The sequence below is a fragment of the Thunnus maccoyii genome, chromosome 23, assembly GCF_910596095.1.
Source record: "Thunnus maccoyii chromosome 23, fThuMac1.1, whole genome shotgun sequence".
NCBI classification, from domain to species: Eukaryota; Metazoa; Chordata; class Actinopteri; order Scombriformes; family Scombridae; genus Thunnus; species Thunnus maccoyii.
Genome location: NC_056555.1, coordinates 18,754,249 through 18,781,879, shown reverse-complemented (window position 1 = coordinate 18,781,879; position 27,631 = coordinate 18,754,249). Strand labels below are relative to the sequence as shown.

Here is a 27,631-nt window from a genome sequence, read left to right as displayed (position 1 = left end):
GTAGCATTAAATTCTTTAAAGAGCACATAAGAGGAGTACCTAGAGATACTTCTGTAAAAACATGATCATAGGTTACATTTTCTTTTAGTTTCAACTGGAAATAAAACGTTGAATACAAGCCCTCTAAGAGTGGCATATTTTACATGCAGGATCCAGACAAGCATCAAACTACTCACAGTGACAATCATGGGTGCTTGCTCCAGGTTCTTTTCATTCAAGTAAGTGCAGTAGTTTATCAGAAAATAGTAAAAATGTTAAAAGAGGCCTTATCTCAAAATGTGAGGAAATCTTTTATAAGAATCCCTGGATCCACACCAAAAACTAATGACTTATTTCTTGGCTCACTGCTTGACTTTTAACTAACACAAGTCTTTGAGATATCATGTCAATTAAGAAACATATAAACAAACAGAACCAAGAAATAATCTCCTTATTGGAGATGAGAATTGCTTTTTGTGTCTTTAGTTTTTTCAACGTCTCGGAGTATGGATTCATATTTCTTTACATAAGTCTCTGTGAATCACCCATGAAGTCCAAAGATGAAGACTATAATAATGTCTTACTGGGAGGCAGTGAGCCATCTTGGGTTTGTATCTACTTTGGTCCCCATGAGTTATACGGCAGCCGTGATGGTTTCTTTCAGGGGACAAACTCAAGGCACAAGAAAACCTGCTTTCAATTTAACACACACCAGGAGTTGGCGGTGCCCTTCCACACTGTTGGTTTTCTATCCTGTCTGTACATGAACAGAAAATGGACTAATTCAGAAGTTTGAAGTCTGTCTCCCAAAGAAACCAGAGAACTAGTACATGTCTCTGCATGCTGAGGGGGTTGGGGGGAGGGGGGCAAGCCAAATCAGTTTTCCGATTGGCTTTTTTGGGTTATTTCCAAAAACATACACAGGCGCACTTTCCCCTTAGTGAATGAAATGATATCTTTTAATGAAATGTGAGCTGTGATTTTGATGATGGGTGATCTCTATAGGAACATGATGGGAGGGAGATAGAAGCTACATGATGACAGGCTGGTGGAAGAACAGAAAAAAAAACATCTGATATCTTTTTGGGGTTAGTTAGTTCCAGTGCTTTTGTGTTAAATTCTTATTTTTGGGTACTTTTTTTGGCTGAATTTCAATAAAGAATCCAAGTTGAAATGTAAATGATTTACTGTTCAGCACAGCAGCTAAAAGATTTAGATGTATGTTATTTTATTTATTGTTTAACCATTTCTGATTATCAAAGCCAGACCCACTGCGCTGCAAGCACAGTAAATATTTGAATTTCATCCAGTTTTATTAGAGTGCAGCTCTCTTTTTTTTTTAGTATTAGGAATGTATGCTAATTTTCTGAAACTTAACTAATGAATTTGACAGCCCTCCAAAGAAACCAGAAGTGTCTTAGACAGCTAAGCCCATACGATATCAATGAGCCACACGTTATTCTCTCAAGGGAGAGAAGCAAACAGGGTCGGTCTTTTGTATTTGTCATATCTCCTCCAGCCCATGGTGACCGCAATGTGTCTAAGACGCTTTGGCTCACAAAGGACAGATCGACACCAAGGAGCCAGGGGACTTGGGAGTATTGTGGGAAATGGCTTCCCTGTGGCCATTTTGAACATGCCAGACCATCTTCCTCCATGTGTTGTCTTCTTCTTAAGCTTATCCAGAGGGGACTCTTTTTTTTTTCTCTCACCATGTTAGGATCATAGAGCTGCACTGACAGAAACAAGCCACCCCATCTGATGGTTACTAAACACCGCATGGCAGCCTCAAGCATGCATCAGAGTCACTGAGGAACTGTTGTGCACACATACGGAGCACACTCTTTCATTGCAAGAAAATGTTCGTGCTGTTTGTGGCATAATCTGATATGCTATGCTTTATATACTGCTGTATACTGTGTATCCAATACTGTACTTCAAATGCATTAAAATAACATTGCCCTGCTATGTAGCACATTATGAGTGTTCATAGGGGTTCAGAGCAACACTGGAGGCTTTGAAATCCATGAAGGTCATCTTTAAAGAACAACTCTACTTTATTAAAACTGGAGTTTTATTTTGCTATGTCTAGCCATTGGTTCTAAGGTTGTGATAACACTGTGCTGACCAAAGTAATGGCTTATATCTTCGGTCACAGAGGCTTAGCTGAAAGTAGGTCCAACGGGACGACAAGCACAAACGGTCAGTCGACAAGACAGGTTGTAAACAAGCAAACAGTTCTGACAGATTAGGTACCGCTTTATTTGGAGTTAAAACCAAAAGTGAGTGCTCCTCCATCATAAAACAGGAAAACAATGAAAGTGCAAAACTGCAGCAGATACGGTTCCTAAAAGTTGAACTGGAAAGCTGCACACTGGTGGATGTTGTCAACGGACAGTTTGGGTCATAATTTCACTGTTAGCCTTTGTTTTCTCATCAAAATAAATGAGGGTAATCTGGTGGGATTGTTTAAAATATTTCCGATAATCTGACTGCTCATGACTCTTTTGACCTATTTTTAATAAATAAACCCAAGTAGTAACAAACTGTACTTTTCCTTTAACACACATAACCTTGCAAAGTTATACTGCTGAATAATCCAAAAATATCTTTTCTATCCTTCAAAATATAAAACCAATCTATAAACCTTTAAACACCTAGAAAAGGTGCATTTCACTCGATTAATATTCTGTCAGGATTTTCTCCTGTGGAAGGCAAGGCTGAGTGAATAGGCTTCAATTAGCAAGAACAAGCATTAAAACTGCCAATTCTGCCCCCACACGTAATATAACCATAGCAACTGTGGGTTAATGATTATTAGACTTTATAGTTTTTCAAAACTGGATAACAATTAGTCTGCCCACCATACACCCTTTGCTGATTAACCAACTGTGATCATATTCTACATATACTGTACTGCACTGTGTTTAAACTGTGTTCATTGTGACACATCCATTCTTATATTACAACCTAAGAAGTGATTTGCTTTATGTTTTGTATTCTGTGGTGTATTTCTGGGGTTTTGTAAGCCTGGAAGCATTTAAATTCATAGTCTTTTATTTCCCCATTTCCCAATTTAAAGTATTAACTTGCTATTCATAATAAGGATTATGACACATCAATTAAAAACTAACTGCACTATTGGTTCTGTCAGAAATCCCCAAGTCTGAGAGTGACATGAAATTGTGTCTGCCTGGTGTCACCCCACCATTATTGAATAGCAGGCTTGGATTGATTCAATGAACGAGGCAGGAAATGAAATAGTGGCACAGCAAGATTAAAAAGGGGGACAAGGAGTGCCGTCTGTCCCCTCTGAAAAGGAAACATGGCTGAAAACTAACCTTGACAGTGGGGAAGGAGGATTTCATTTCGTGCTGGTAATGACAAGCCAAAAGAGTGAATGAGAATTGTGACAGATAGAGGTCTAGCCTGGTCTGGAAAATATTATCGTATTTATGAAGCTGGTAATGGTGAGGGATTATGAAACCTGCTGTGACTCCATTTTCCACTGACTTCATTAATATCTTCACTTTTTCCACCTATATTGGATGTGGTTTGGCCTGTTTCAGACATTTTAATTTGTTGAATTTTCTAGCAAACAAAAGCATGATTTAGTTTGATGAAGCTTGGAAAATGTAATGAGGGACTTATCTGCCACCTCTGATTGGATATTTGGGCCTTTCTTTACATATAAAAATGAGGTTAAAACTATCTGAGAGTCCCCCAGCGATAATTGTCATCTTTATCGTCATCTTTACAACTTATTTGATACCATGTGCATTAGTTACATATATGGCGAGGAGCAGAACTTGCCATAATGAATCCTACAGTAATTAAGTCCACATAATTGTTGTTGTGTCCTTTATCTAGATGAGCAATGATCAAACACCAAGACTAAGAGCCACACTAGTTATTCAGGGAGGCTGTACTGACCTAAATGCTGACGTCAGCATGCTAACTTCACCACAATGACAATGGTAAAATGTTTACCATGCTCATCATCTTAGTTAAGCACGCTAACATTTTTTAAGTAGCACTATACACAAAGTACAGCTGAGGCTGATGGTCATTGGACTTTGGTCAAAAATCGAAGTACTGGACAATTTAATATTTGACCTGATAATGCTAGAGGAAAAATTAAGGGATCATCAATGTTATTACAAGGGAGACATGAAGGTATGAACCAATTTTCAGGGCAACAAATCTAATGGATTCACATTTCAGTCAAAACCACAAATGTCAAACTCCCTGTGGCGCTAAATGAAAAGTCAGAAGATCACGAAAGTCATTAGGATACAGCGTCTAAGAACCGTGAATGTCTACAACATTTCATGACTTTCCATCAGGTAGAGGTTGAGATATTTCACTGGATAATTGAAAACCTGAGATATTTCAGTCTGGACCAAAGGGGTTGAACCAACCAATCGACCGACCGACATCAATAGAGCAACGCTGCTAGCATGGCTTAAAAGAGTGATTTCTACTTAGCAGCAACATCTTTTGAAAGTCACATCAGAGGAAAATTCAGGATCAATGATATTTCCCAAGTGTTAGTAGCTGGTGACCTGATAATTGATCACAGGCTGAATAATAGCATCTTATCAATTATCAATCACTGCCCCATTATGTCCAGAAACATTCAGTCAATATTCACAAGTGACCAATCAGACTTTGACATACATTATGGTTGTAGTGAATTCTGTACCAACACAAACATGCTCATACATCTACAATTAAATATGCTTGCTGCTGTTTTAGATCTCTGAACTGTAAAATATTATGTATGAATTGGTTTATTTCTGCTATATAATTACCTTGGCAGCACTTTGTTTACAGTCTGCTCACACGTTTACAGGAAATAAGAGTTTATGGGGTTGAATGAGACAGTTGTCAGTCACCATGAGAGATGACATCCACTGGCAGATTTAGTACTGATTGACCCAAATGGTGAGATTTATATATCTTGATGTGTCAACAGACCAATAAGCCAAAACATCAACCAAAGCAAAATCAAAACTAGCAACAGCATTTTAACTCTAATGCGTATATGACTCAGGTAAGTTATGTAAGTGCTTCTGCAATTTTTCAAAACACCATACTTACACTTTTAGTATTTGAATAAGGGTAGGTGAACTCTGCAGAAACCACTTATTAGTTTTTCAAGTAAAATTAATCCAGAATGAGTCACCTTACAAACTTTTCTCTGCTATCTGCACACTGAAAATGCCGGGAGGTTACAGAGCTGTCTGGGTCAAACTCAATAAAACACTCGCAAATTAGCAGACACTCACAAAAACTGCTGCCATAAAAACTAGCAAATTACTTAATGGAACATAAGGTTTTTAAAAATTCCCCATAATGATGTTTACTATAAGTGATGGAAAAATAAAATAGTTCTGCAAAACAACAAAATCAACAATGCTGGAAGCATTTAAGACTTGCCTTTTATCACATGGATAATTTGGTCAAACCATTTCTGGTCTTTTTTTTGTTTCTACTGTGGACCAGAAGGAACCCAGGGGATTAGTGGTACAGTAGGAAACAATTCTTTCTGGGGATTATTGATGGCTACTGAACATGAAACACGTGGAAAGGAGGAATAAAGACTCCGGCAAAAAGTGGAACCATGGTACACTTGGATTTTAACCCAATCATATGGCATGAAGGATGATTAATATGCCTGCTAACGGGAAAGGGCTGAGACATCTCTGGATGTGATATCAGGTATGAGGCGTAAACAGCAGTGAACACTGGCAAGTGAAGGTGGGAAGTGCACAGTGCATCAATCACCGGTGACAGCTGGGACAAGACGCAGGGAGCTTCATCGAGAGAGAGGAGTGGGTGCTCCACTACATCAAATCAGACAGTGCTAATCAGTAATTTCTGCAAATCTATGTCTCCAACCAGGAACCAAACAAAACCTCTCCAACCGCTGTCATGTATAAAAAGATACAAGAGAATTATCATATAACTTAACAGCTACAAAATCGATTGGTGCTCATCAATCCTGATATATAAAATAATAGCTCTTTGGGGTATCCTATATTCAGACCAACTTGGAGACTTTCCTGAGGAACAGCTACTGATCAATCTAGTGACTTTTTCCAACTTTTTCTAACGTCTGGATTCCCAAAAGACTGGTACTGTTGATGCCACTTAATGGCTGCTTGCTTTTTGACTACAGTACCTTGCATTCAGTATAAACTCATCCCTTCATCATAAGCAGGAGGCTACATATGCAAATAATCAAATGATGTCTAGCAACTAAACAGCCCCTAAAATCTTTTAATATTTAACATCTCACCTTGCTGCAGTGATGTAGATGTGTAGCAGTACATTGTGATGTAACTAGTGGGTGTGGTCACCAGTGCAATTGAGCATACTTCACCAAACCACACCCATCAAAGATGATTGGTGGCATAAAAATGTTTAGTAAAAAATAAAAACATAAATAAGTATGGTATAAGTGCTGACAGCAGGTAAGACATGAAAAGGACTAGGACCACTTTGCCTTGGCTGATCCTGCAACAACTGTTAACCTTGTCAACACATTAATGTTAGAAAAAAGTCCAGCATCAGACAGCAACAAGTAGAGAAAGTAGCTACCAGTCTGAAGCACTTCCCAGGGAAAAATCCATTCTCAGCACTTAAATGTATTCGTTTAGCCCATCTGTGAGGCAAGTAAAGCACTTTATTTTTCTTTCATTTCTGAAGTCTTCAGAAGTTGAACTATGTAATTATACCTGGCGAGTTTGACTTATGTGAAATGTGTTCATTTTTAAACCTGAATGTAATGTCAAAGCTTCTCTGCCTCACTGTGCTTAATGTAGCCAAAGGAAAATCAGTAAAACAGGAGCTTGATGGTGTTCTGGGAGAACTTACACTAGTTTAACACAAGTATTGTTATATGTTCATGTGTCTATATGTTGACTTTATATTTCTTTGTTTTCCTATTAATCATTTTTCAGCCCAAAAGCTGTTCTTCTTTTCTTTGAAAAATATTTCTATGAGTCAAAGTTCAGTCTACTAAATAGAGAATGCACACAAACAAAGACTATTAGTACGTCACGTATAGAAAAGGCTAATGCCTTTCACTGACTGAATGGCCACTCCAGTTCTTCTGATCACAGCTGACTTCACTCCATTGAATTAGCACACAGCCTTCTGGGCTACAGGCTCAGGGGCCATGTTGGAGCCTCAGTGGTGAATATTAGATTGCACGCCTCCAGATCTCATTAAAGGAAGCAACAGGACAATGTCTGCATCGCAAATGAGACCAGAGGCCATCAAGCATCCCGACTCCCAGTTGGATTTACTGATTTGATTGATATTGTGTGTATGCGTCAGAGAATAACAGGGTAAGATGTCGTTTTCAGTAAATATAATTAGACCACTTTTACAAATTACACAATTGGTGGAAAATTGGAATTTGGGATTGTAAAGCAGGCTGTAAATGGCCTACATTATACTGTCCATTACATACACAGGTCATATGACAGATTCAATGAGCAGGCTATTAGCCAGACACTTACAATATGGTCAGATTGAGGGGTTTCTTCCAGTCTTCCTTTTCAAAATGGCAGTTCACTGAAAGAGAAATATCATGATGTCAGTGACCATATACATACAAATATTTGCCTTGAAGACATAAGGGAATACCGTATAAGCCTATGACAAAATACATCATTATATAACACACAAGTGGTTCAAATAGTGGTACAGTGTAATCAGTTGTGTCAAATGAGTTCATGAAGACATATAAAGTTTCCCTGAAAATTTAATTAGTGGGCCATTGCAGGTTTTTTAACAAAGATGTCCAGCATTAGCCTTGGATCATTAGCCGATGTTTTAAGTAACATCTACTTGTGCCTGAAGGCAGAAGTTTTACAGTAATTAACCAGTGGAGTAGCCCCTAATTAATACAGTTCAGTGCCAGTAAAATTTCCCAATGTCCACTATTAACTGAAAAGAAGTAGGTTGATACTCCAGAGAAGTGGAGCGATAGCCAATAATAGGCAATTTAAAGTAATTAAATTCACTATCAAATCCATAATACTTTTCATTAGACTGAGCAAACCTTACTCATTTATTCCTGTCTGTATTAATACAATAAATCATCTGAGTGACTAAAACACACCTTATGTCAAGCTGCCCCCATGTAGTTATGCAAAAAAAAAAAATTTCACACCACATTACTGATAGGTATTATGACGTGTATATGACTCAAACACAATGTAAAGCCCTTTAAGTACTTATAGAAAATGTTTACAGCATACCCTGCATATGTATGGTTAAGCTCTCTGTTTTTGTTTGACTGTCTCCAGGAAAAACAGAAAGTGTTTTGGCAGTGCGAGAGAGACAAGAAGTGATAATTTTTCCAAGCTGGGGTGATCTCATCAATCAAGAAATATGCAGGCATATTCTCTTCCAGATGGAACACTTTTAATTGACCATTACTTTGCTCTCTGTTTCATCATGCTGCATTTCTACCACCTAAATAAAAACAATACTTATAGTTTGTGATCCCAATTCTCCTTTACGCCTTCCTCAGGAAAACAGTTGGTGTTAAATTGGGCAGAGATAATTAAGCTTACAATCAGTTAGCTTCAGTTTCAACCAGTTAGGTTTCTATAATGAAAGACTGACTTCACCCCAACCTCAGTCCTCTATTTCAAAATGTTAATAAGTCTTACAATAATTGGTGACATAAATTGGTGGTCTCGTTTGCAAGCCGCAGATGGCACACCATGAACCAATAATACAATAATAACAATGCAATAATACAACGTATGTTGGGCCACTTTAATAGGTTTAGAGGACAAACAAGCAATATGAATCATGAATGTTTATAGCTCTCCTTGTGGTACTAAAATACTGGCTGACCGCACTGGATACTCTTCAATTGATCTTGTACAGCTAACTAGGAGATACGTCACATTTCTGAAGGTGAAGACACGTTTCACTTTGACTTTAATTCTCCCTGGAATCCAGCAGGGTAAGATGCCACCAATCCACATCTCAGTTAATCTCGGAGAAAGGTTAAAAACACCCTGTAACAAGTTCCAACCTTGACAACGCTAAAATTGTATTGTGTACTGGCTTCATAGTGTTTCTTAATTGGCCCTCTACAGGGATACTGCTGTTAAAGAGAATATAGCGAATATTGCTGGTAGTAATGGAGGCAGGACCCTTCATACAGATGAGGTGTTACCCTTCTAAATTAGATGTAAGTGGGGTGGCCAATATCACACCACGACAGGGAGTTTAAAATTGAGATGCAATTAACAGGAATGGGAACTACTGTGCAGTGTAATGAAGCAAACTTCAGTCAAGTCCAAAAGTTCCAAGTACCTACTTTTAAAGCTCCTTTTCTTGAAATACACAAATCTATTTTGCAAAACCAAATCCTCCTGCCAAAATGAAGATGAAAGAAACATTTTCCAATATTCATGGATTTATCACTTCTTCTCTAGATAGAAACATACAGATGGAGAGAGAAGACAGTGAAAGTTTTGTTCATTGATTACTAATGGCAAAAAATAGGTACCAGAGCTGGCGTACTGTGTTCCAAAAGATGAGGCCGTGAAAGATATAAACAGCCGCTAATTAGTGGCTGATATTTACCAGTAGACAGCAGGAGGGCTTTGAAAGCTAACTCTGTGCTTTTACTGAAAAGGTGTTTAATGAACGTGTAACAGTCATGTGGGTTTGAAGAACAAACACCTCACTGTCTGCCTATTGCGATCTATGATCCTAAAATAGACTTCAAAATGCCCTGGGATGCCTCACAATCATGGACACCCAATAAGCTAGGTGAAGAGGGCCTTAAGACATGTCTATTTTTAAAGGGAGCGGGGTCAAGAATAGACCATTTTCCCTGAGTGATGGGGACTGATGGCCCTGCAGCTAAATCTCACCATAGGACGCCTGAAAATAAGATGTCAGTGTGCTCACATCACATGCAGGGAATGCCCTGAAATCAACCCAGGAGTTCTTGTTAAATACTCAAAATATCAAGGTAAACATGCCATATCATCAGGGCTGCAACTAATGATTGTTTTCATTATTGATTAATCTGATGAGTATTTTTTTGATTAATCTTTATTAGGCCTATAAAATGTCAGAAAATGGTGAAAAATGTCAATGTTTCCCAAAGCCCAAAGTGATGTCCTCTAAGTTAACTATAGCAGAAGACTAAAGAAACTAGAAGATATCCATTTGTATCATATTATATCCATTTGAGAGGCTGGAACCAGATAATTTCAACATTTTTTCTTTGAAAATTAGAAACAATTCATCAATCATCAAAATAGTTGGTGATTAATTTTCTGTTGATTGACTAATCAACTAATTGTTGCAGCTCTACATATCATTATTCCTCCTCCCTGGACTCTTATTGCACAATGCATTATCCTGGCAGGGTTTCATTACTGATGTTGGAATTTACATCGTCGTCCTTCTGAAAAGAAAAGCTCTGGAGCGTCAAACCAACCAGAAGTATGTGGATTACAAATGGATCAGCCATCACCAAAACGACAAAATTTAATCAAGATTTATAGCATAGTCTGTCATTGTTTTTGCTTCCAGAAAAAGAAAAAACAAAATAATACAATTAACGGAAAAGAAATACTGTCTATACCAGGACAAAAAAAATAATCACAGTATGTAAACAGACACCGAGGATTAAAAGCTCATCACACAAAAAATCTAATTCAGTGATATAACAGATTACTGAGAGGTTGTAGAAACCTAATATTAAAAAGTCAATCAGCCAAAATCCATGTGTTTTAACCCATTTCATAGTATTCATAGAGCTCATCGTACCCTATTACCCCTCTAGAACACTGCATTCCCAGAATGCAGGCTTACTGGTGGTTCCTATAGAGTCTCCAAAAGTAGAACGGGAGGCAGAGCCTTCAGCTGTAAGGCCCCTCTCCTGTGGAACCATCTTCCAGATTCAGTCTGGGGGGTAGACATCCTCTCTACATTTAAGAGTAGGCTTAAAACTTTCCTTTTTGATAAAGCTCATAGTTAGGGCTGGCCCAGGTTTTGCCTTGGACCAACCATTAGTTATGCTGCTATAGGCCTAGACTGCCGGGAGACTTCCCATGATGCACGACCTTCTTTCTCCTCCTCCCTCTCTCCATCTGTACGTATTTATGTACCATAAATGCATGTTACTAACTTGGCTTCTTCCCCGGAGTTTTTGTGCTTTCTCGTCTCACAGGTTCGTATGGATCATGGTCGTGGACCTCTAAGTTACGGACAGTGGACTTTTCCAATGACCGTGGCTGCAGGGAACCGGTGCTGGTGTGGTCCTGCTTGATGATCACGCCTGCCATTATTATAATTAGTCATATTTCTATTATTATTATTGTTGTTATTATGCTTCTCTTAGTCTCTCTCTCCACTCTCCCCTTCCCTTCTTCTTTCTCTCTCAACCCAACCTTTCAACGCAAATGGCCGCCTACCTAGAGCCCGGTTCTGCTTGAGGTTTCTTCCTGTTAAAGGGAAGTTTTTCCTTGCCACTGTCACCAAGTGATTGCTCATGAGGGAATGTTGGGTAAAATAAAAAGCACAGTCTAGACCTGCTCTATGTGAAAAGTGCCCTGAGATAACTTCTGTTATGATTTGGCGCTATATAAATAAAATTGAACTGAAATTGAAAATGTCATAGCTTTCATAGCTATTACACCTCCACAACTTTGTCATCCTGTCTTTCATTCTCTGCTCTCACATTCAAAAGAGCCATCTCATGCTGTCCTGCCTTCCCACTAATATCCACAGCAAACATTCATCCTGGGAGCCTGCTGGAGGTGAGCTCAAACATTATTATCACGAGGTTTCATTGCTTGTCTGTGGACGGAACAGGAGCCATCAGTCTCGTCATCAGCAGAGTGACCAAGCCAGACTGGAGTGGCATATGGACTGGCAGTGTCTTTTCATGTTACACGCTTACTCAGGCCTTTTAGATCTTTTTGCTGCGTCAATTCCACTAGACATCAGAAGAGTGTAATAAGGCAACATCTGGTAAACTGTTTATGTTGATGTCATGTTATGTTCTGCCAGCATTATAGAAGTTTATATATCAGTTTTATGTATGTTATTGATTTGTTAATGATGCCAACATTACTTTTTTGTGTGCTAAAAAGAGCAATTAGGTGATTGAAAAAGAATTAATCTGCAATTATGCAAAGCAAATATGCAAAAATATTTGCTTGGTTTCTGACTCTCAAAAGTTACAGTTTATTGCTTTTCTTTGTCACTATTATAGTACACTGAATGTCAAAACAAGACATTTAAAGACATCACCTTTGACTCTGAAATTATAACAGGCATTATTCACTACTTTCTGATACAGACAAAACGATTAATTGACAAAATGTTCAGCAGATAGCGAAAACAGTTGCAGCCCTAGTGCTAAAATACAAATATATCATTTCATTTCATTTCATTTCAAGTGTTCATCTTAAAGTCAGTGGAACTACAATATGGTGCTACTTAGAGAGAAATGAGCTGCCAAACATAAAACCATATAAAGTTTTTGACTGTGTAATATATAATACAGTCATTAATTCCAAAACTGTTCAGTCTGAGGAGGAAATGTCTGCTGGTCTGGATTAAAGTTTTTGAAATTACTTACAAACTTCAGAACTTCAAATAAACCATCCTACAACTTGTGACTTGTCAATTTCAAAGAAAACTGTGCAAGGTTTTCTACTTTTTATATCAAATTTTTCACTCGTTAGGGGCACCACTCTTCATTTCATTAAAAAGAAATTTGTCTCAATTTAATCAATCTCACTAACCAAAGTAGTACCTGGAAACATGGACCTCTAATTCTCTGCTTTAAAGAAACATACAAACAGTTTCCTAAGGATAAATGAACATTTACTCACTAAATGGGTTAACAAATGAATAAATGAGAGAGTAACATTAACAAATAATGGCATCAAGAGTCAAGTAGGATGAATGCAATGAAATTTTATATGGCAAGTTAAAAATGATGACTTGAACAATGGTGAAGGATGGTGATGTGACCATTAACCTGCTGGAAAATAGTTGAACACTAAGATAAACCAATCAAACTTTTCTAGAGGTTTAAAGTTCGATTCAGAGAATAAACAACACCAACTCTTGATCAGCAGGAAAGGATTCAGTCTGCTCTTCATAGTGGTTTCCTCAGATGCACTGTTGGTGACTTTATTGGTTCAGTGCGTCCTCCGATGACCCGGGGTGGTGAGTCGGTGTCTCTTCAGCTGACTCAAACACGGATCAGCTGCCTGGGGCTTATGTTGAACTCAGCGGCTACCCAGCGATGTTGTTTCTCTTGAGAGCGATGGGGGTGCCCACAAAGACAGGGTCAGTGGATTTCTTCAGGTGACCTGGTTTGTCGCTGGAGTCACAGCAACAGTTTTGTAGGTAGAAAACTGCATTGAAACAACTTTCTTAAGACAGCAAGTGCTGTTGTCAGGGCGTTGAAGATCTTGGTCTGTCGTGGAGTGGGTCGTTTAGACTTTGAATCTGCCGACTACTGACTAAACTTTCTTAGCTAAAACAACTAAAAGTAACTCTGATGGCCCAGCGAAATTACTTAAAAGCTACAAAAGCGAAAGAATGTTAAAATTGAAGTTGGCTGTCATTAAGTTAGACTCTTACTTGCAGTCTGGGTGGAAAGGAATAAAACTACAGGTGTTCCAGACTAAAAAAAAAGACCGAAGAGAAACAGAAATGTCTCGGACAAACTGCAGATGTGTTCACAAGGTATAGATGAAAAGAAGAGAGCCGTTTTTTTGGTTCAGGTTCAGGGTGTTACCAAAGAATGCAGTCCCTTTTCTGGTCTGGCCAGTATGTGCTAACACAGACAGAGAGTAGAAGAAAAGAAACAGAAAGGGGATAGACAAAAGAAACTGGTGACAGGATTGCCTTAATCAATTCAATCAATCAGTCCTTGTATGTCTGAATTTCTCTTGATGTTCCCTTAATCTTGGGATGAATCGATGAAGGAATGTGTGATATGTTCCAGTCAGGTGTCATAAACTTCATGACACAGCCGGGGTCCTTGAGGTCAATTCTGCGGAACCTTTAATGTCTCCACTTAAAAGTCCCTTTTCCAGGAAAAGTTTCTAGTCCTTTTATGTCTGAATTTCTCTTGATGTTCCCTAAATCTTGGGATGAATCGATGAAGGAATGTGTGATATGTTCCAGTCGGGTGTCATAAACTTCATGACACAGCTGGGGTCCTTCAGGTTATTTGAGCCTCAGTGTGATAGCCTGCAAGGTATCCAGACCAGACACCTTGCAGCCAAATAAAATCTTGTATTTTGCTTTTACAACTGTATTTAATTAAGCAGAACAAGAATAAACTTGTATTAATTTGCTGTGTATGGTATAAATGGCAACTACAATAAGACTGATTAGACTAACACTTGATTCATTTTGTGCTTTCAGTCAAGAGCAAAGGTTTTGAATGTAGTTGAAATTGACATTGTGTCATACATACAAGGTTCCCAGTCCACTACAGATAAAGTACAGAACACCTCCAAATAAATACATGTATGTCATCTACATAGAAAACTATTCAGAAAACATCAATATCGTACAAACAAAATATCTTTGCTTTTAGTTACCGTAACCAATACCTTTACAAGATAAAACACCACAGAAGACAACATCAGGTCTTTCTCAGATTCAAAAATCAACACATCAAATATCCTCCAGTACACAACGCTGCAATACTAGAATGCAATAGGAAGGACATACTCATGATAAATACAGCACACAATACTAAGCTTTGGCTCATATTGCTGTTTAGATCTCAACATCTATTTAATAAAAAGCCGAAGGGGCCAATGTTTAAGGAACAATGGTGGACCCTCTGTTTAGCAGCAGGGACACAAAGCCAATATCCGGTATGAAGATATTACCCCTGAGAAAGGAGAGCCTTCATCATTCTGTAAATCTGTCATCCTCTTCTTAGAGTTGGATGGAGTGCCTTCCATTGTTTTCCTGAAGCTGGTTGCTTCCTTCCAACCAGACCAGCAGCCTTGACAACAGCCAGATCCGAGGCCCACTTGAATTTGGCTCAAAGAATTTGGCAGAAGGATACCAACCAGGCTGTCAGCAAACAGTAAAAAGATGAATACACTTCTATTCTGCCAAACCTTTACACAGGGGCACTTGTATTTTTGTGGGATGTAATGAAACTGCCATATGACTCCTGTCTTTTTCTTTTTTAGCTGTTTACATATCATACATTAGTCATGGCTTCTTTTGTATTCAGAGTGACATCTGGAGTTTACACCTCTACTCTCCTCCCCCAAAAAATTACAGACTAGGACATGATGTTTTTTGTTCTGCTGACATATTTGTTATGGATAGAGTTACATAAAAACAAATGATGACATGACTAGCCATTACATGTGTGTTCCTTATACTCATTTGAGTATCCGATCATGAGTACTTATTTGAGAATTTTTAGTTATAGTCAGAGTTTCTGGCACAACTTTGCCTGCTTCCAAAGTGCATGAAGAAAGGAAAGCAGTCTTATAGAGTCACACCTCCAATTTGACTCTTTAAGAACAGTATTGTGATAGTATTAGGAACTTTATTGTAAAATATTGTACAAGCCTACAAAATGTTATAGACTACAAGCCAAAACAAGTTAAAATGTGTTCTTCACACAAGTGTTTCTGGAGTTTTGACACTGAAATACTGTCAGTTATGAACTTATTTTTACCCCATATGGTGCCTTTAAATGCACAATCTTAAGTACATCAAATTACTCATTGAACAACCCTTAGTATCGTATGAGAGAGATCTTTCATAGAGCCCTGTTTATTCAAGTTCTTCAACATTGCATCCTTGGAGCTGACAACTTTCCTTGATGAGTTTAGTTAAAAAGATGTCCTCAAGCTCAACAAGTAATCACAACAAAAACTGACAGATGAATCTATCTAAGGAAAAAAATATGTTGCCCTAGCCCAGAGAACCAGCTGAAGGACAAGCTAAAACTTCTCAATTATAAACAAGCTAGATACGGTGAAGGTCAGGAGTGTTTTTTTGCTAGTCAACACACCATCTGGCTAAAGCAGGCAAGTAAGCTTTGATGCCTGTATTCACACATCCAGGCCAGGACCTCAGAACTGACATCTAACTAAACTGATATAGTGAGAGACCCAATTAGCACTGAGAGACAAATGAAAGATAAACCTGAGCCCAAGACATTTTAGTCCCCGGCGAGCGGCATGAAAGTTATCGTAAAACGAGCGGACCCAGGAAGTCTTCTGGTGTTGATGAATAGGAACACAAGGGTGATGACTAATGAGACAAACTCCCAATGAGGCATTTATAGATTTAAACTGAAAGCTGAGACTCTTTTCCTCCCTGTATAGAAATAAACTCGCAAAGAAAAGCACTTGAAGAGTGAATTCTTCTACATCACTACTATGGTAGACATAATAAAGTAGGTCATTGCACTCGGATGCTGATGACGTGCATGAAACATGTTCTTTGTGAATATAATTTTCATGATAAATAGCTGATTTTCACAGCACCGCATCATTAATTTTAGGTGATGTTTTTTTCTTGATGTATGCATTCTTATGAAGACTTTTTTTTTCCTTTACTCTGAGATATTACTGTTTAAGCTTGATCACTTCAGAGCGTTAACAGTGAAACCGCATAAGAATGGCCCGGCGCAACTCATTTCAGCACATCAATTCTGCTCCGCCTGTCTGCCGAGGCTGGAAGAATAATTAAATGTTTTGTTTGCTTTGTTTTTTTGTGCAAAAGGAGAAAGGATGGGTCTCTGCTGTCAGTTACTGGATGATCTGGTGCTCTGGTCTGGCCAGGCCTGTCAGTCAACATTTCTGTCTCTTGACATCAAAACATTTGATAATCACGCTGCTACAGATGCTGAAGGGGAGGGGTAAGAGAGAAACAGCCTGGTACGCTGCGCCTACTAATTATACTGCATGAGATGTCTCTTTGTCATCAGACTAAATTGCATGACATTTAACAATAAATTGCATTTTTGCCCGTTTACTAAGCTGAATGTGCTCGAGTAACAATTGAAACTGAATGCATGCAAATGAAAAAAATAAATATGTGACAGAAATATAAGAAACAGGCGTATCCAGTGTGGAGCATCCGTGGCTTTCGTTAAGATTGTTTAAATGGAGAACATAAGCTGATCAAACAGACTTGTCACTTTGATTATGGAGATAAGTTTCTTTGGCAAACATATGTTTACTCCTCAAACCACTAAAGGCTTTGCTGGCACGCTGCTCTGCGTGTAGGTGGAACACAGTCGATAAACAGCACTCTAAAGCTGCAGGTAAAGTGGGCAGCCTCAAATTGAACTGACCCTCTAAAAGAACATTTTTAGTCTAATCTGGAGTGTGTGTTTTCTTGTAGAGGCACTTTGATTGGTCACGAGGGGCCAGATTTACTTAACAACACCGAGGTTATAGTTTATAGATGTTTAACTCTGATGGAGCCAGCAAATAGCGATTACCTTGGAGCAGCAGACAGCTTCATCATGAACATTACTACAACTCAGCTGAATGGAGCGAATGTAAGCACTCAGCATTAACTAAATGAAGTAAACCTATTAAGAGTAGAGTAAATAAAGTGAAATGTTTTTTCTTTTGTATAAATGAGATGCTGTTTCGGTCTGGTTGAGTGCTACAAAGAACTTCAATAACTGTCTGGGTAGAGTAAAATGCCCTTGAAGCTGGCACTCAAATCAGACAGCATAATAATATTCAGATGGTCTCCCTGCATGATGATGACACAGCACTGGCAAGCCCTGTCTCTCCGGGGCTTTGCCCTTGAATGATAAAGCCTTTACCCTTTGCATTTACGCAGTTATTTCCATTGCAGGCTTTTCTGCTCATGCAACATCACAATTATATTTCTTGCATCTATTATTGCCAGTTTGAGCACCTGAGACAAACGACTCCCTCTTAACGCGGGGAGTTGAAAGGTAAGCAGACTTTGCATAACTTGAAGCCTCACACGGTTTATTGAAGGAGACAAGCATGACCATGTGCGGCGTACTGCCAGGCACGATGGTCACCTCTCTGGTCAGGATGACCCACTTCGAGCCAAGCATCGATCAAACCCTGTTTAATTTGAAATAGCATCTGAAGTCTCAGCCAGTGTGAGTAAGCTGTTTAAGACAATGCTCTTAGGATTAAACCTAGATCCATAACGCAATTCCGTGAGCGCCGATCTGTCTTTGTTTAAATGATACGGGACTGGACCGGAAGATAGCGAGCTAAACCTGGTTGCTGGTAAACAATTTTATAAGTTCACAGAATACGAGCCAATCTACAAAGTGGATCAGACACTCTTTGAACTATCCCTCCTGTCTGCTTAGGGTTGATCAGGGTTTCATCCTCTCATGTAACACAATCAAACTGAATGACAGCACTCAGAGTCTGCACTCTGGATAATCATGCAATCAAATTGCATTATTTGGCTTCCACAGGTGCAAAGCGAATGTGGAGCATTTTCCACTGATGCTAATTTGAGTCGTGTTTGGCTCATTTGCCTCTACAGATCTCTGCGGAAATCATTATTCTATGATGAGAGGGTTTTCTTCATATTTGAATGTTTGGTAATGGGATGTTATAGACTATAATTTCAGTGATAACAATTCTGTGAAGGACTTTAGTGCCACATTATGTTATTCATTTATAAACATATACAGCCAGCTATCTGGTCCGCCCCAGAGGCCATGATCACCTGGTGCGACTGCAGCCGTGCAGACAAAAGATCATTTCTGTCAATGCAGATGTTTATACAGGGTACATTTTTACTTCTCTGGCCTATCATTATGGCAGAGAAATACATATAGATATCACCCATCTCTCTATCTAAAATATAAATTACCAGCTTGAAATGTAGTATGAGTTCTCCCCATCATCCATGTTATTTCATCAAAGACACGGCATTAGGGATTCTAGATTGTGGCTAATTAAGAATGCAATGTAATTATGCCTTGGCAGAAAAGGACGACCTTTTTTGATGTTAATGTGAAAACGGGCATTGTTACTGCATGCAGATGGCACATGAATAGCAAGTTGAGAAGAAAAGCAAAAGATCTCGCCGAGCAGGAGTCTTTTTTTTTTGCCAACGCTGACTTTACCAACCCTGTTTTAACGGTTGCTAGGCGACACTCATTAGTGTGCTCCGCTGATAGGGAGAGAAAGATGGGATGTATGAAACCAAAGTTAAGACTTCTGCTCAGAGGCAATTAGATCTCTTTAGGGACAGTTTGGTAACGAATACCGACGGCTGATATACTGCTCTGGTGAGCCTGAATATACACTGTATAGACAAATATTAAACCTGTGTTTTGCAAGCTTTACTGATTATGAGTGGTTGGAGTTTCTTCCAGGTATTTTGTGGTGTGGTTACAAACATTTTTGATATGCTCACTTTACTTTAAATTGCTTTTGTCAGCTTATATTCATTTATATACATTTTTTCAACAGCCCACTGAAACCATTATTAAATTATTGGGTCTAACTTGGAGCTGAGAGCTATAAAGTGATATCTTTTCCAGTTCAGAAAAACCAAAGAGACGTGCCTTTCATTTAAACCAAACCATGTGTAGCTGCATTGTATTCTGGTCCATTCTTGGTTGGTGGATGAAGAGGAATGTCTGTCTGTGCTTTTGATGAATTTCTCCCATCATATTGCTAAATATCAGTGGAAATTCAAGGGTTGAGAAGTTTTAACGCTCCAGATTTTTTTTAAAAAACATTTTCTGCTATCAAACTCCATTAAGGCTTCTGAAAATCTCTTGATATGAAATCGTCAGTATCCACAGGAAAAAGTAAAAGGGTCCATAACAAAAAAAAACTAGAGTGGAGATTTGGAAAAAACCTAGAATTAGCTTGTTCCCAACTTGCTTTATATTCAATAAACCTGTGCCTCTACATTTAGATAACGACTGCTAGTGTTGCACTCTATCACAGATATTTCATTACTGACAGAAATGCCTATTTGCTGTTTTATTGCCTCAGATGTGAAACTAGCTCCAAAAAGGGAACGTACAAAATGTAAGAAATGAAAATATAAAGCCGGATTACTGAAGCGTTATTGGAGAAAATCCACAATGTTTACTGTTTGAAATGGGCAACTGTGACCTTATGATAAGCACAAATCACCCGAGATACATCTACATAAACACACACACACATACACACACTACACTTTGTTTAAATACACTATTTAAATAATGTAATCAAATAGATAAATTAGTTATTCTTTTCATTTGGAGTATGGAGAGGAGAAAATAACTAGTAATCTTTAAAAGGGTATGTTTGCCCTTGTTACTCATGGGTGCATATATTTGATCTCAAACACATAAATCATATCCACAACCAGTTCATTAGTTTCAGATTGAGTGGTGAGTATTTTGCAGTTAAGAGAGTAGAGAAAATCCAATTTTGCGCTCATCCTACTCGCCAATTCTTTCTTTGGGAATCTTTGAGGTGGCTCGTCTAATGAGCTCCCATGAAATTTGGTTTCCACACTAGACAATATACCTCATTGTGTCCGGGCCAACATTTATTTCTCCTCTCCTCTCCACCCATAGTGCATACACGTGCTTACACACACTACAGAGAGAGAGCAATTTGAAATTTGAGGAAGCTGCCAAGTGGAAGTATTCAGTGATTACTTTGAATACAATTGATATGAACATTATTCAGATGAGCAGAATGGCCTTTTAGGTGAAAGGATTTATTAGTAATTTAAGTACAATACACTTTGAAGGTCAGTTGTACAGACGGGACTTGCATGAAAGGATAGGTTCTGGTCTTTTCAACCCTATTTTAATACAATACTCACATGCTATAGATATATTTAAAGAGTTATTGGTCATTGTAATCATTCCTCTTCTCTATTCTGGCCATGAACTTTTGCAGCAAGACTACGCTGTAAATGGGGAACAAAATCCACATACTTCAGTTCAGCCAAAGCTAATATGAGGCTTCATTAGTTTGAATTAGTTTACTTTTTTTTTGGGGGGGGGGGGGGGACAAAATTCCCTCTATGTTTTCCAGGATGAGGATTCCCATTAGATTTGCATAACTGAGACTGGTGAAATGTCATGTTAGCTTAGGTTGAACTTTTGAATGCATTTTTGCAAAGAACGAGGAGGACATCTTTTAGTCACTCTACGCTGTAAAATATTGCTTCGCGGCAAGTACGGAGAGAGGGGTAACTGCAGCAACTCTTTAAATGTACATATGGCATGTGAGAATTGTTATAACTTGAAAGAATGTGAGCCTCTCCTTTCAAAACCACTTCAGTTAAAAATCGTTGCCAAATTTTTCTTTGCTGCCTAAAAGCATGATGGGCAAATGAACATAATTAGAAAATACACAGTTGGTATGATAAGGAATTTTGAGACATGATCATATCTAAGGGTGTACACTATTTCTAGTGCAGCCATATTGTGTGATCAATAAAAGTACTACTATTCTGATCATATTGTCATTGTAGTCCTCCCAGATCCTACAATGCTTTCCTTTACAAAAGTAGATCAACTGCTCAGTCTGGATTGTAATGCATGATGCAACAGACTTTTTTGCCTTTAATACTGAACAGCAGCATGTTTTCCAAGTTACAAACTGCAAGGGTATTGCCACCATGGTAGCTGTCTGCGGCCCTGAGTGCCCTACATGCTTATTTTTGGCCCACTGTCAGTATTTAAATAGATAGAACGAAGGTCCTCTTGTACGTCAGGACATCAGGACACAAACACACACTAACACACACACACACACAAAGCATCATCTAGCAGCCGCATAGATTAAACTGTTTTAATCAAGTTTGTTTGATGAGAGCATGGTTTGACTGGGACATGCATCTGGCAGCAAAGGACGGAAGAATTGAATTAGTCCTGCTGTAGACAATACAGTAAACCTTTGTTCCTGAGAGTGACCACTGACCATTTTCCATAATATTAAGAAAAAAAACGTCCTACCTATTGCAGATGAGAATTATAGGAACTGTCATGGGCAGCATACCTGTATGGCTGACGGTAAACATTTTGGGTTTTTACAGATTTTCACCAAAGTATCAAAATTTGCTTTTGCGGTTGCCTGGATTATGTTTCTCCACACACCCAAAATGCCTGTTTTCTGTTTAAGAAGAGGCTCGCCATGTTAGTTGTCAGTAAATTGGGCAGTCTCATGGACGGCACGGCACAGAAAATTCTTCGATAATAGAAAATAAGGAGAAAACGGGGAGAAAACAGAAATTACCTGCTGATTATGCACCAGAACCTGTCTGGACTGGTTATATTTGTATTTCAGTAACAGACTTGTATAACACTATGAAGATGATGTTCCTCAGCAATGACAATCATAAATACAATGTGAAAGGTGTCAAGATGCTCATTTTCGCAGCAGGGGATATTGAAACTGTGAAAAAAAGGCAATCGCTCACCTCAATGTAATCATATTCTCAATTCTTTATTTGTTCGAGGCCACCAGTGGTTGCCAGTGACAAGCCTATTTCCACCTCCATTTTAAGATAGCAGTGAAGCCAGCGGGGTGCGTGCAGGATCTGACTGCGGCCCGTCACAATGGCATATTAAAACCCTCCTGTTATCCTCAAATTTACTAACATCTTTTATCCTTGAGGTCAATTTGACCCCTGCAATTTAAACCTCCAGAAAATGATTATAATTAGAATTGTTACGCAAGTTAATGTGTCAGGAGTGTGTGCATGCTCCTTGCAGACATATTTCTTCCATTTCATATAGGTGTTGGTCTTAGAGTCTGTTAGGACAGACCTGGAACCTGCCATTTTTCCTGCCTGCAGTTTGAACCACTGGAGGAGCTGGTGTGTGTGTCTTTGTTTGGATGTCCTTCACAATAGTTGTAGCAGCTGTTGATGCTCTTGGAAGGCACCGTCTTATCTTGATATTAGGTTTCACCCAGCTGCTCCAGGAAAATCCTGCTTCGACTCAGTTTTCCGCTGTTCCAGTCCTTGTTTATTTTGCTCCATGTTACAAAGGCATTGTAAGCACTCACTTCAATGATGCTGAAAAAAATGACAAGGGGCCAATGGCAAGTCATGCATCGGCAGCTGTATGTGGCTGTGACCTTGTCCAGGTTATCAACCCCTCCCTGTGTCTCATTGTAGTCCAAGAACATTTGTGGTTTTCTGTCTTCTCTGGTGCTCAGGGCAGCATCTTTGTGCACGGTGCTCATCAGCAGGATATTTTCCCTTTCTTGGGGCCATAGGAGACGACAGTGATTCTGCCAACGAAGGCAAACATTGAAGATGTTACCTTCCTGTTTTTTTATCTTCCTCTTCTTCACAAGAAGCTCAGACTGTATTTGGCCGTTTTGCTTGGTATGTATTGTCTGAAGGGACAATTCCCATGAAATGCAACCAGACGTTCATCCACAGTCACTGGATTGTAAAGAAAACATGAAATGTCTTTATAGACATGGTGGCTGGAAATATTGCCCTTCAAGGGTCAGCGTTCCAAAGGTTGGCCCATGCTTCACCTTTTGACTTGTACACCCAATGTAGGCTTGCGAGTGGGTCACATCAAGTCTTTCCAACTGTCCCCATACACACACCTCTCCTCTAATTTTTTCATCTCAAATACATGATGATTTTATGTCTTGGACACGGCTGACAGTTTATCTGGTGGGGCCTGGAACCATTTTGATAACATTAGCAGCACTAAGTCTACCCTATCCTTCAAGTGAGGAGACGAACCATAATAACCTTCCATTTTTGGAAGCTAACGTGTCTGCTGGTAGTTGAGAGACAACAGGAAGGTTAACACTAAGGGTCTCATTCTCATCAGAGGAGGATGCCTCATAATAAGGGTGATCTTCAAAATTATCCCCTGTCTCAGACACATTCTCCTCTATGTCACTTTCACTGTCAAAGCACTGTGACAAAACCTCATTGGCAGAAAACCTTTGCTTAGAGGTCATTTTCAATTAAGAGAGAGCATAAAGAAGGTCATTTTCAATTGAGCAAGAGCTTAAAGAGAGAGCACACAGAGCACCAAGAGAAATGGTTTAGAAGGCTGATGTACAAGCTATTATATGTTTACTTCTCCCCTATGTTGTGTGAACTATCGAAGTTCTCCTGGGAATTATGTTTTCCCCTCCATGTTGTGTGAACTATCAGTGTTTCTTGCACTACAGCAGGTATGGTTATGTTAGGTTAGGGCCATAAAGCAGAGGGAAGTTTTAATATGATACAATGTTAGTCTCTGGCTTTTGTTTGATATCTAGTGTTGCCGACACTACAGATGGGTGACAAATAAAAGGAAAAACCAACATAAAGTGTCTTAGTAAGGTGTTGGGCCATCACGTGCCACCAGAACAGCTTTAATGCACCTTGGCATTGATTCTACAAGTCTGTGGAACTCTTCTGGAGGGATGAACACCATTCTTCCAAAAGATATTCCCTCATTTGGTGTTTTGATGGTGGTGGTAGAGAACAGTGTCTAACACGTCAGTCCAGGTGTTCCATTGGGTTGAGATCTGGTGACTGAGAAGGCCATAACATATGATTCACATCATTTTCATACTCATCAAACCATTCAGTGACCCCTCGTGCCCTACGGATGGGGGCATTGTCATCCTGGAAGAGAGTATGCCCATCAGGATAGTTGTTTCATCATTTGATGAAGGTGAACAGTCAGAACAACTTTGTATTGATTTGCAGCGACTCTTCCCTCTAAGGGGACAAGTGGACCCAAACCATGCCCGCAAAATGCCCCCCACATAATAACAGAGCCACCGGATCTCCTGTATGTCCTGTGTACAAAATGTGTACAGGACATTGAAAACATATTATCGTGTTAATTTTATTTTTACCCAGTTGTCCCCATTAAATTAGGAAAAGTCATTAAATATGAAGCTAAAAAATGATGTCAATCATTTATTTAGAGATGTTAAACACTGAATGGGGTCAAACTGACCCCAAAGATAATAAGACGGTTAAATATTCGATGAGTCAAGCTATTTGAACTTTTTATGACCTTTTATGTTTCATTAAGAAGTCAGAGCACAGTGCCCAGCAACTCAGACTGAACAAAATGGCCAAGGTCTCTAACAGCTCTGACTATGATTTGTCAAAAATCTACTTCTTTTGAAACTTCTCTTTGAAAAGAACAGAGTCCTGATTTAATAACGCAGGGGGTAACAGCAGTTATACGTTAATGATATGCAATCAAAGTTAGTATAGTCTCTATGAATATGTTTTGATGTATGAAAAGGCCAATTCTGTGAGCCTGCAAGGCACCGGTCTGACTGTGACTGAATGTATATTACCACCTACAGTGATGGATGCTTTACCTTACGAGGTAGCTGCATTTATGAGATCACGCGAGATTCTATCTCGTCAGGCTTCAAGTTATGCGCTTGTGGCCGAACCACCAGTGGTTCAGACCAATCAGCGTCTTAGAACTACTGGCAGCTACGGGTGTGGTTTAAGTACAAGGACAGCAAGAAGTGATAGAAGGTGATAGAAAGACGGTTCAAACAATCACCTGCTGAGTATTTTTTGAAAGTGGCTGCCCTTTTACAAACAGTTTCTACAGAAGACTTCTCAGACGGTTCTATGTAACAAACAAAATCTGGCGCGTCAGGTTAATGTATACTAGGGGTGTGCCTATCGTATTGTTCACAATAATAGTGGTATAATTTTAATGTGATAAAAAAAAAATCAATATCATGATAATGGCAATATTCCAACTTGCTGATGTAATGACATCATACCGTTATGCAAAGCAACAACAAGCATGGCTGAAAGCAAAAGTAAGATTGCTACTGGCTCCACAGTGGAGCAGATAGTTCTAAAAAGGGTCTTCAGTAGTGTGGAAGTGGTTTGGTTACTAAGGATCAGATGTACAACATATCACATAATATGTAAGAAGTGCAAGAAGACTTTAACAACCAAATGGGGAATACAACAAACTTATTTCACCACCTCAAGCAGAGGTGGCCCACCCCTAATGGATACAGATTAGTTTACAGCTCAGGCTGACTAGACAGACTCTGAGGCAAGGTCAGAGGTGATATCTGCTCCACTGGAGTAATGATGCAAGAAGAAAAGTCCAGTCAGCCTGATCGGTGACCAAAGCGTCATCATCTCTTTGTGACGCAGCTCACTCTGCCTAATCATTTGTTTTTGTTCTGGCAGAAGGTACTCTACCTCCCTAGCTCATGTCCATTATCCATAATTAACAGAGCAGAGGGCTGCAGATGAGGCAGGGGCTCAGTATGGAGACAGAAGTGAGGTTGCATTAGTTGAGCTCCTCCACCATGATTTAAGCAGATTCAAATAAGGATAAAAGAAGGATTAGAAAATAATCCTTTAGCTTTCCTTATCCAGCAACATTTACAAGAAAGTTTGTGAATAATAAGCACCATTTTTGCAGAAAATGACCCACTGATTTTTTACAGGAATTTACGGTGCCTCAATCAATACAAGTGATTCAAAACTTCAGAAAACAATAATATGAAAGCTAATAAAACTTGTTAAAATGAAGAATGACTATCTGGCATAGTTAAGTACAGCCTCTGTCAACAGTCTAATCAGGTTCCTATTCAATAGTGAAAAGTATCGTTAAGCAGCACTTATTGTCTAGACTTCCCAGACGGTGAAGTCTGAGGACAAAATTAAATCAGTGCTTTCATTCTTGCTTGAAAGCGGAGTTGTTGAAACACACTTCACCAAAGAGTCTGGAGTTTGAGACAGAACTGAGAATTTGACCTTCAGCTGCCACCAGTGGAGCTAATTCATAATAGAAGGGCACTGAAACAATCTGTGAACGTAGATAGATATTACCTTGCTTTCAAATTCTGAGAAATTCATTTCTGTCATTCCATTTGCTGTTTTATATCAAGAGTTTCATGCAATCTCTGTGAATTCAGTATATTGATAGTAGAGGTCCTGACAGGTCCACTCTGTTCCTAGTAGCCAGGACCCAACCTGAGACCTGAGTGGATTTATCAGCTATCAGCTCTGATCATGTGGTGTGTCAGTATACCCGCAGGATAATAATAGTTCCTTGAGGAGAGGTTAAGACTTTGAAATGTAAAGTGCAAGGAAAAGCAACATGTAATATGTCTTCTAACAACTCCAACTAAAAGTTAGCAAACTGTGTAAAGCCAGCAACTTTCAAGAAATGCAAAATGCTCAGTTCAGCCTCTGTCTGAAACAGACTGTTTTAGCTCCTGTCTCTTTAAGGCCCCCCTCCCGAAGAGCCCACTATGTTCTGATTGGCCAGCTGTCAGAAGCTGCCCCCTCAGCATATATCCACCAGCTACTGAGGCTACATCATCAAACTATGAAACAAACTACTGTATAGTACTAGGAGCAACAAAGGCTATGGAACGGACAGACATTTATGGGCATGCACAACGAGCCGATATCAGCTCATCAGCAAGGTAAAAAAAAACTTTGTAAACAAAGCCTTCAGGGCAGATTGAAGCCCTGGCTTTTGACTTGCAGGGAGCATTTCTACATACGTTAATCTCAGGTTTTGGTACTTTGACCATGTTTAACATAGACATCTGACATCATAAAAGTACATAAATAACAGAAAATCAGAAAAAAGCATGATATGTCCCCTTTAAGCTAA

The 27,631-nt window shown here is 39.0% G+C and overlaps 1 protein-coding gene across 14 annotated transcripts in view; it reads right to left on the bottom strand.

Moving 5' to 3' along the window:
- The window catches only part of syt1a (synaptotagmin Ia), a 204,509-nt gene that overhangs the window by 129,300 nt on the left and 47,578 nt on the right, over positions 1-27,631 (bottom strand). For 11 of the 14 annotated variants that reach the window (XM_042403757.1, XM_042403755.1, XM_042403764.1 and 8 more), the window contains one exon: positions 7,512-7,566. The exons of the other annotated variants lie outside the window; for them this stretch is intronic. The gene's annotated coding sequence lies outside the window, so the exon portion shown is untranslated. The remainder of the gene's footprint in view (positions 1-7,511; positions 7,567-27,631) is intronic. 14 annotated transcript variants of the gene reach the window in all.